This window comes from Brachyhypopomus gauderio, chromosome 14, assembly GCF_052324685.1.
Source record: "Brachyhypopomus gauderio isolate BG-103 chromosome 14, BGAUD_0.2, whole genome shotgun sequence".
Lineage (NCBI taxonomy): Eukaryota > Metazoa > Chordata > Actinopteri > Gymnotiformes > Hypopomidae > Brachyhypopomus > Brachyhypopomus gauderio.
This window is the reverse complement of record NC_135224.1, coordinates 17,731,624-17,741,746: the sequence shown is the minus strand read 5'-3', so window position 1 is coordinate 17,741,746 and position 10,123 is coordinate 17,731,624.

Here is a 10,123-nt window from a genome sequence, read left to right as displayed (position 1 = left end):
GTGAGAGCAATAAGGGGGGCTGCCAGGGTGCTGAACCCCTTAATGAAGCGCCGGTAAAAATTAGCAAACCCCAGGAAGCGTTGAATTAAACGAAGTGAGGTAGGAGTCGGCCATTGAGCCACGGCCCAGATCTTAGAGGGATCCATGGCCAAGGTATTCTGAGCTATACGATACCCCAAAAATCCTACTTCCTGGACGTGGAAGAGGGACTTCTCCAGCTTTATGTAGAGGTGGTTTTCCAATAGGAGCTGGAGTACCCGTCTTACATGTGTAACGTGTTCTGCTACGGTACGGCTATAAATGAGGATGTCGTCCAAGTAAACAAAAGCATACCTGTCTAACGTTTCTCTCAAAACCTCATTAATAAAACGTTGGAACACTGCCGGGGCATTCATGAGGCCGAACGGCATAACCAGGTACTCATAGTGACCCGAAGGTGTGATGAAGGCGGTCTTCCACTCATCACCCTCACGGACTCTAACCAGGTTGTAGGCACTCCGGAGGTCAAGCTTGGTGAAGATAGTGGCCTGTTGGAGTGCCTCAAAAGCAGAGGCCATGAGGGGTAGAGGATGACGATCCTTAACAGTTACTTTATTGAGCCCTCGGTAATCAATACAGGGCCTTAACCCTCCATCTTTCTTGCCCACAAAAAAGAAGCCGGCTCCAGGAGGAGACGTGGAGGGTCTGATGAACCCTGCGGCCAGGGCCTCACGGATATACTCCTCCATGGCCTTACGTTCTGGGGCGGCTAAAGAAAAGAGACGGCCCCTGGGAGGGCTGGAACCGGGAAGCAGGTCGATGGCTATGTCGTATGATCTGTGAGGAGGAAGGAAGCTAGCCTTTTCTTTATTAAACACCTCTCCGAGGTCGTGGTACTCAGAGGGAACCTTGGTCAGATCCACCGGGTCAAGGGAGCGTTTGGTAGGGGACTCAAAGCGTCTCTGGAGACAGGTCTCCCTGCACACAGGGCCCCAACCCCGCACAGTACGGGAAAGCCAGTCTACCTCAGGATTGTGGCGTTGTAGCCAAGGGAACCCCAGTATGAGTCGCATGTGAGGGGCACAGATGACATAAAGCGTGATCTGTTCTTTGTGACCCCCTATGTCCATGTTGATGGGTATGGTTTGCCTAGCTACTTCTCCTGAGGCTATAATGCGTCCGTCCACTGCAGCCACAGTGAGGGGTTTTTCCAGATTGACCAGGGGTATGTCTAGCTCCTTCACTAGTGAGGCGTCGATAAAATTGGCGGTGGCACCAGAATCGATAAAAGCCAACAGGCGTTTTTCATCAGAACCGCGCCAGGTTAATGACACGTGGACGTAGAGTCCATTATTGGGAGGACTTGAAACTGGGCCCGCCAGAGCCTCCTTACTTACTGGCGGGCTGGTCCTTTTTCCCTGTAATTCAGGGCATCGGGTACGCTGATGCCCTTCACCCCCACAGTAGAGGCATCTGCCTCCTCGGAGACGAGACTGTCTCTCCTGACGTGACAGGCGGGTGTGACCTAGGTGCATGGGTTGTGGGTCATCGGTGGCTTCTCGTGGTTCGGCAGTGAGTTTACTCCCTATGGTAGGTGTGTACTGTTGCATCGATGCAGCCCTCTGGCCTGCTTTCGCTCACGACGGCGGTTATCAAGACGCACTGTGAACGCAATTAGGGCATCTAGGTCGGATGGTGGATCACGGAGCGCTAACTCATCCTTGAGCCCTTCTGAAAGGCCTTCTTGGTATATGGCCATGAGCGCATCAGACCCCCACCCACTCTCTGAAGCGAGCGTTCTGAAGTCTAGTGAGTACTCTGCTACGGACATTCTACCCTGGCGAAGGCGCAACAGGCGCGGACCCACCACCCCACCTGACGACGGGTGGTAAAACGCATGCTTCATGGCAGCAGAAAACAGTGAATATGTGGAGCACACGTCAGCCCGTGATTCCCACAGAGGAGTAGCCCATGCTAAAGCTTTGTCATGCAACAAGGCCACTACGTAGGCTACTTTAGATCGTTCGGTTGGGAAACGTGATGGTTGCTGTTCAAACACCAGTGCGCACTGTAACAAGAAACCCCTACACCCTTCAGGGTCTCCTGAATAACGAGCAGGAGGAGGGAGAGCAGGTTCAAGACGAGCCACGGCAGCGGGTGTTCCAACAGAGACATGGGTATCACTGATCATAGCCTGGATGGCGGTTGTGAGGTTGCCGAGCTGCTCTGTTATCTGTTGGAGCGCCTGGTCGTGACCACTAAGTAGCTGCCCCTGAGCAGTGAGAGCAGCCCTGAGCTCAGCTGCCTCGCGAGTCGCGGCTGGGTCCATGTTTAAGGCTGATTCGTTCTGTAACGCGGCGGGTATGGTGACGTAACCACCGCGTGAATATACTTGAGAGGCGGACCCAAGTGCCGGCTCGGTCTGGCACAATAATATGCGAGAGAAGTAAATGTGGAGTTAATGCATACACACACAGTGTGGCAAAAACACCAACACAAAACGACGCGGAAAATGAAACTAAACCGTAGATACTCGGTAGAAAAAGGAAACAAAAACAACGCGGAAGACTGACGCATGAAAAGCAAAACTCACTCGTAGCGAGAGGGTGGAAAAAATAATAAAGGCAACTAAAAGGACGCGGAAAAAACTCGTCGCGTAAAACCGAAATAAGAACACCAGGAGAAGAATCTGGCTACTGGCAAAAATGCCGCAACAAAACAAAACCTTCCCAAAATAAATGAATAACGGATAGGAAGAGAAACAGATGGAGGAAAACTTGAGATTGGCTAGAAAGCAGCGCAGGAGACAGAGACTCGAATAAGTGAAAGAACAAGAGAGAGGGAGAGAGAAAGAATAAGGTGGCGAGACACCTTTAACTTGAGAATGAGACAAGAGAAAGGGCTGAGAACGTACCGGCGTAACCAAAACGAATCAGCAATGATCCGTCTCCAAAAGCTTCCTTAAAAAGCCATGGCAACAGGTGAGACGGATCATTGCTGATTGCGTGGATGTAGTCTAGGGCTGACTCGGGTGCCCCTAGTGGAGGTAGATGGTGTGGAATCCGAGCCAGCCCTGACAGTAGGAGCTTCTCCACCTCAGGAAATGACATCACTGTGTAGCTGAGGGATTTTTGCAACACTGAGCACTTCATTCAAGTCAAGAGTTAAAACTCGAGCAGTTTGTAAAAATATTTGGTTTTAATTAAGAACTGAATAAGAATGCATTTACACATGTGTATGGGTATCCTCATCTTGATGCAAGGTAAGAATTACATTAAGCACAAAATAAAGTAAATATTACAATGACTGATATTCAATAAGATTCATTTGTGAGCTGTACAGCAAAAAATAAGCTGATTTATTTTCAGTGTTGACCACAGATGTTCTGGGACAGACAGTGGAACAAAGTGAACTCTCCATGGTAAAGGCAGAAAGGAAAAGTGCATTTATTGAATGCAAAGTGACTGATCTGCAGAGTGGCCATTATGTTCACTGGTACCAAAAGAAAGATGGTGAAGCTTTTAAAAGGATCCTGTACATCAATGAAGGAGGCAATATTTTCACCCCAGATCCTAACCACCCTGAGCGAGAAGACTTCAGTGTTCTCAGAGGCTCCTACGATCTGAAGGTGTATCCAGTGAAGAAGAACCATGCAGCAGTGTATTACTGTGCCTGCTGGGCTGGCCACAGTGACGGTTAATACTCACATCCTGTACAGAAACTCACACACTAGTCAAAACTGCACTTTGCTGTACCTGAAACATAAGCACAGAGCGGCCAGGGATCCTTACAAAAGATCTGCAATATGTCTGACACAGGAGAAAAGACAATCCAACTGTTCATTATGTAGGTTGAGTCAGGACAATCACCACTATCGTCTTATTGAGAGTAACCAGTGTTTGCCTAACAATTCTGAGAGTCTTGTATTAAGATCTGTTTTCCATGTCTGCCACATTTTGTCTGAATCTTTTATATAGCCTTTTCTTGATCAATAGAACATCTCTATTGTTTTTTATTCAAAAGTAAAACTTGAAGTTATGAGTTAGTACAGGTATCTCTTTTGTGTACATTATTTATTTTTACTTTACACCTTCTTAGAAGACTTGAGGCTTGCTTAGAAGAATCAATCAATGTGTTAAATCAATCGCTCTGTTAAATAATAAAAAACAATAGAAGCAAAATCTTAACATCTGGACCATAAAACACAGTGGCGCAAAAAGGGGGTATGTAGCGTATGCGACGCATAGGGGCGCTGCACTAGAGGGGGCGCCAAATAGATGGGATATAATACTTAATTTGTGTCCATCTTACGTTCCCCCCCCCCCCCCCGGTCAACAAATTTCGTTCAGGGGGCGCCGATAGTAGGTTTGCATACACCTCAGAAAGTAAGTAATTGCAACCCTGATAAAACATATGGTCTATAATATAACACAACTTTTCCCCCTTCAGTTACAGTACGTCAGGATGTAATGTGATGGCCCACCAGAAGGTGGCGCAAACAGCAAGCGAAATGCTACATCAGCCTGTTATGAACTACATGTCTGAACAGTCACTGTAGTGTATTGGAATATACAGTGAGCTATTATCACATGAGTTATCATTTACAGCATGACTTCTCTTCTCCAGGCCTTGGACTCCAGATCTTCAGGAGTTCGCTAGCCCAACACACCTGGTCCAACTCATCAGCTGTTCAAGAAGCCTGTATCCATTCAGCAAGCCCCGTCTGAGGTTCCCTGATGTAATGTGCCACGTGAAACATGAAACGAAACGTGTCATATTTGTCAATTGTGATTTTCACCTCATTTGAAATTTGTCCTCCACATTTACCCATCTGTGCAATTAGAGCACACACATAAACACACACTAGTGACTTAAAGGGAGCTGTAGTGCACACATGCCCAGAGCAGTGGCAGCTCAGCCCGGCGCCCGGGGAGCAGTTGGGGTTAGGTGCCTTGCTCAAGGCTAGGCATGGCTAGGATGGAGCAGAGTCTTAATTCTGGTCTTCCATGAGTCTTAAAGCATGGTGGATACTTGAGTTGATCATTACCATCAAATAAGAGAGAGCAGGTACATAACAGTACCATAATCACATGAAGCTTGTGTAACCAGCAATCAGCAATCTAATAAACATATCGTGCAGGTGGTAGGAGCTTCTCCAACTCAGGAAATGACATCACTGTGGCTGAGGGATTTGTGCAGCACAGAGGACTTCATTCAAATCAGGTTTTAAAGCTTGAGCAGTTTATAAAAATATTTAGTTTAAGAACTGAATAGAAATGCATTTACACACATGTATGGCTATCCTCATTTTGATTCATGGTAAGAACTACATTGAGAATTGTCATTAAATATGAACTCAGCAATATAAAATGAATATTACAAAGACCATGGTTTTCAACAAGATTTATTTGCGAGTTGTACAACAAACTAACAAAAAAATACCCTGATTCATTTTCAGTGTTGACCACAGATGTTCTGGGACAGACAGTGGAACAAAGTGAACTCTCCATGGTGAAGGCAGAAGGCAAAAGTGCCGTTATTACATGCAAAGTGACTGATCTGCAGAGTGGCAATTATGTTCACTGGTACCAAAAGAAAGACGGTGAAGCTTTTAAAAGGATCCTGTACATCAATGAAGGAGGCAATAGCTTCACTCTTGATCCTAACCACCCTGAGCGAGAAGATTTCAGTGTTCTCAGAGGCTCCTATGATCTGAAGGTGTATCCAGTGAAGAAGAACCATGCAGCAGTGTATTACTGTGCCTGCTGGCACCTAAGCAGCCACAGTGACAGGAATGACTCACATCCTGTACAGAAACCCTTACACTATTAAACCACAACAAGAGGCATAGATGTTCTAAACATAATGTTATGAAGAGGACAGGTAAGACAGCTGAGTGTATTTAATCTGACCTTTAATGCATTTAATCCTGACCCACAATGCTTCAGTTTGCCTGTATCACGCTTACAACATACACCAAAAGTAAAAGACTGTTTTCTGAGTCACAGAGACACAGAAACACCATAAACATTTACAGCACTGAAAAATCACCCAAGAGCACTTAGTAGACTCCACAGTCACCGTGATCAAAAAATAAAGCAAAGTGATTTGCTGTATAATGGAATAATCTGAAAATATGTGGTGGAATGAACTTTGTAGCAAGTCAAGAAGTAAAAAACCATTTAAAGAACAGATCACACACACACACACACACACACACACACAAACACACACACACACACATACACTCTTCTGAGTCACAACGCCCTCAGGACATGACATCATGCTATAACTGTTATGTTTTCTTAAATATCTTTTATTTAGTAAGAACTCATGGAAGATGCTTGTCCACATATATATGGTTGTTCTGGCTTTGACACAAGGTAAGTATCATATCAAGCAAGGACAGTAAAATTGCATTCTGCAAATAGTAAGATATGATTGAATTGTAATAATAATTCCAGGGGCTGTGTGTAGAGTGATGGTGGATCAGAGTGAACTCTCCTTGACGAAGTCAGAGGGTAAAACTGTGTTTATCAGCTGCAAAGTAACTGGTCTGTCCAGGAGTGATTATGTCCACTGGTACCAAAGAAAAGATGGTGGACCTTTCACTAGAATCCTGTATGTTAAGGAAGACGGTTCCGGCCTGGTCACCGAGCCCAACCATCCTGATTCAAAGGATTTCACATTAAAGACAGACAGACAGTCCAGTGATTACCAGCTGAAGGTGTATCCAGTGAAGACGAGTCATTCAGCAGTTTATTACTGTGCTTACTGGGACACAAGCAGCCACAGTGACAGGAATGACTCGCACTCTGTACAGAAACCCTCACACTATTAAACCACAACCAGAGGCCACTACTGGAACAGACATTAACAGAACAGTTTAAGCAAAACAACTACACACACACACACACACACACACACACATTCTATAGTGTAAACCAGGTATTTATATTTTGCATGATAATTCATCATCTTAATCCACTTGAGTTGCACATGAAAGATACACAATTTCAATCACTTTTAAGCAAAGTTACCAGAAAAATCCCCAGTACCAAACATAAATTTGCAACTGGAGATCAACATTATTATACAATATCTATTTTGGAAAACATTTACATAACTAATGTAAGTTTAACATTGATGAATGGACATTCAAGATTAGCTTCATAGTTTATTTTATAGGTGTGAAAAGCACATGTTGTACCCTAAGATCAGTAAGTTACAGTAAACAGACAATGATGTTGCTCTGACATATCATTTTTGCTTTTCAGTAACCACCCACAATTCAAACTTCACTAAGAACTGAATTATTCAAATTTGTGGTCGTGAACCTGTTGAGTGTCTCTGCGTCCTAATGCACAAAACAATGTTTTTGTTTTGGAGTAGTATTGATATAGAAATGATCGGATTTGTCATAAGCATGACATCTGTGAAAATGTGTAAGATGTCACAGAATTACCAGCAATTCAACGAGCAGGACTTTATTCTCCTCCTCAGGAAATGACATCATTTGAAAGTGTGAAAATTTTCACCATGCTGCAACGGTGAGCACACAAATTCATTTTAGTTGATAGTGGAAAGGTGAGAAATTAAAAAAATATCTTTCATATACAACTAAGGAAAGATGCTAATATACATGTACATGAGTCTTCTTTCTTTGACACAAGGTAAGTATTATATCAAGCAGAATGTTTAAAGAATTAACCAACCAAACAAAAAAGACTTAAGTGACTTATTTTGTGTGTTACTCACAGTTTCTGTACTGGGACAGACAGTGGAACAAAGTGAACTCTCCTTTACAAAGTCAGAAGGCAAAAGTGTCTACATCAGCTGCAAAGTAACTGGGAGCAGTTATGTTCACTGGTACCAAAAGAAAGATGGTGAACCTTTCAGAAGGATCCTGTACACAACTAGTGCTGACAGCTTCACTCGTGATCCTAACCACCCTGAGCGAGGAGACTTCAGTGTGCCCAAAAGCTCATATGACCTGAAAGTAGACACAGTGAAGAAAAGTCATGCAGGAGTTTATTACTGTGCCTGCTGGGACACAAGCAGCCACAGTGACAGTTAATACTCACATCCTGTACATAAACCCTCACTCTGTTAAACCATAACCAGAGAGCTAGAGGCCCTTAGGTATGTCAGCTGAGGTATGTCTTAATGTGCATGTGAAGAATTCCTATACATATTTGGAGGATGGAATTTTTTTTTATCAACAGCCTAAACAACAAACAAAGAAACAAACAAATGCATTTGGTCTAATACAGCTCAGTCAGAACTGAAGTCTGAACATTTTTGCTAAGTGATAAGTGATAAGGTGATGTCAGCAGCAGTTAGATGATCAGATCAAAGTCAAAGTAAAATTGTCAATGTCAAAGATCACACAGATTGCTGTGACTGCTGCACCTCTTTCTGAGAGATTATCTGGGAAATTATCTGGGAGATTATCTGGGAGATTATCTGGGAGATTATGAGATTATCTGGGAGATTTGGGCAATCTCAATCAGTTCTGAAATGTACTAAGGTTGAGTCTGAAGGTCTGCAGGTTCTCATCTCTGTTCCAGCTAAGCTGTGGTTTATACAGTCCTCAGACCCAGATTCAAAAAGACCTGAATTAGAAATGCATGTATGACTACATCTTCCTGGATCTAATTGTGGAGAGTTATAGAAGGAATCATAGGTGGGTAATGGGGGCCTGTCTCTGTTAATACTCACTAGAATCTGGTAAGACACATTGTTATACCATTATCATAATAATGAATTCTTGATGTTCTGTACTGAACTAAATGAAAGCTAAAGAAAACAAAATGGCACAATGCAAAGAAATACTGCCCTCTAGTGTCACATAGTGTCACATACCTTGACTATTGCGGACTTTCAGGACATGTGGGACCTACTGTGATAACACCATAGGGGCAAGTGTTCACAGTCAATGTCAACACATGAAAAACACTCAGTAAATGTCTTAAAAGTACTAATTGTGAGCTGCAGTAGGTTACAGTTAAATGATAATCTATCCTCAACCAGAAAACTGTCATTCTTTCTCATCCTACTAGTAGAAGGTCAACTAATAATATTTATTAATATTATTATAATGGTGTAATGACCCTCTGTGTGTCTGTTATTCATTCTGCTGCAGATATAGACAATCCCCATTCCAGATGTGTTCCTGCCTCCTTGTCACACCTAGACGAACAGAAACAATGAGAATAACAACAAACACTATGAATATTTTGGGTCACAAACACACTACTGAAAGTAGTGAATCTCTGCCCATTTCCATTAAGGTGTTTAGTAGATGCTCTCATCCAGAGCTCCTCTAGTTCTCTACTCGTAGCACAAAATGGGTCAAAAACCAATAAAACCTCTTCTTACAAGTGTCTATTAGGTTACTTCCACCAATAGAGTGATAGCATGGAGAAGAGTCTGAATCCGTGTCTTCCATGAAGCTTGACGGCTCAAGTTAAAACAGTACTTGAAGTTTGAATGGGTTGGGGTACAAATCAGGTGTTGACCATTACCATCAAGAAGAAGGGAACATGTCCAGTTATGATCTTGTAGGCAAGAATTAGTTTAGAATCTGACACAAGCAGCTACAGGAAAGCAGTGAAGTGAACAGGGTGGTGGACACGAGAAAGCTGAGCACCCCAGGTGACCTTCCTGGAGAGAAAGGGGTGAAATTCTCTGAATATTGAAGGGAACAAACCTGTATAACTGAGTCACATGTGTAGCGAGTGTAGTGGAGAAAGCTGAAGTTGACCACTCCCTTGTTCTGAGGACACACAGATCACAGAAAGGAAATCCCCTCAGAAAGTTTGAGAAACTGACCATCTCTGGTCCTTTTAGGTTCCTGCAGCATGAAGTGGAAAATGCAAGGAAAGGCTTTCTGCCCAGCACCTTTCCGCTAGAGACCCCAAAATTCACAACCCAGGAAGGACAGTTCCTCATAAACTTAAGGAGCCAAGTTTATCTGACTCTCCAAGGTTCCACTACCATCACTTGCCATCTCTCTGAAATTCACGAACTGACCTATATCCAAGAATGCCAAATTGACCATGAGTCTCATAACTCTAGATGCCGAGATACGTACTGGATTCTATCCCCTTCTAGAAGAAGCAGCTCTTTAAGACCAGTCCAA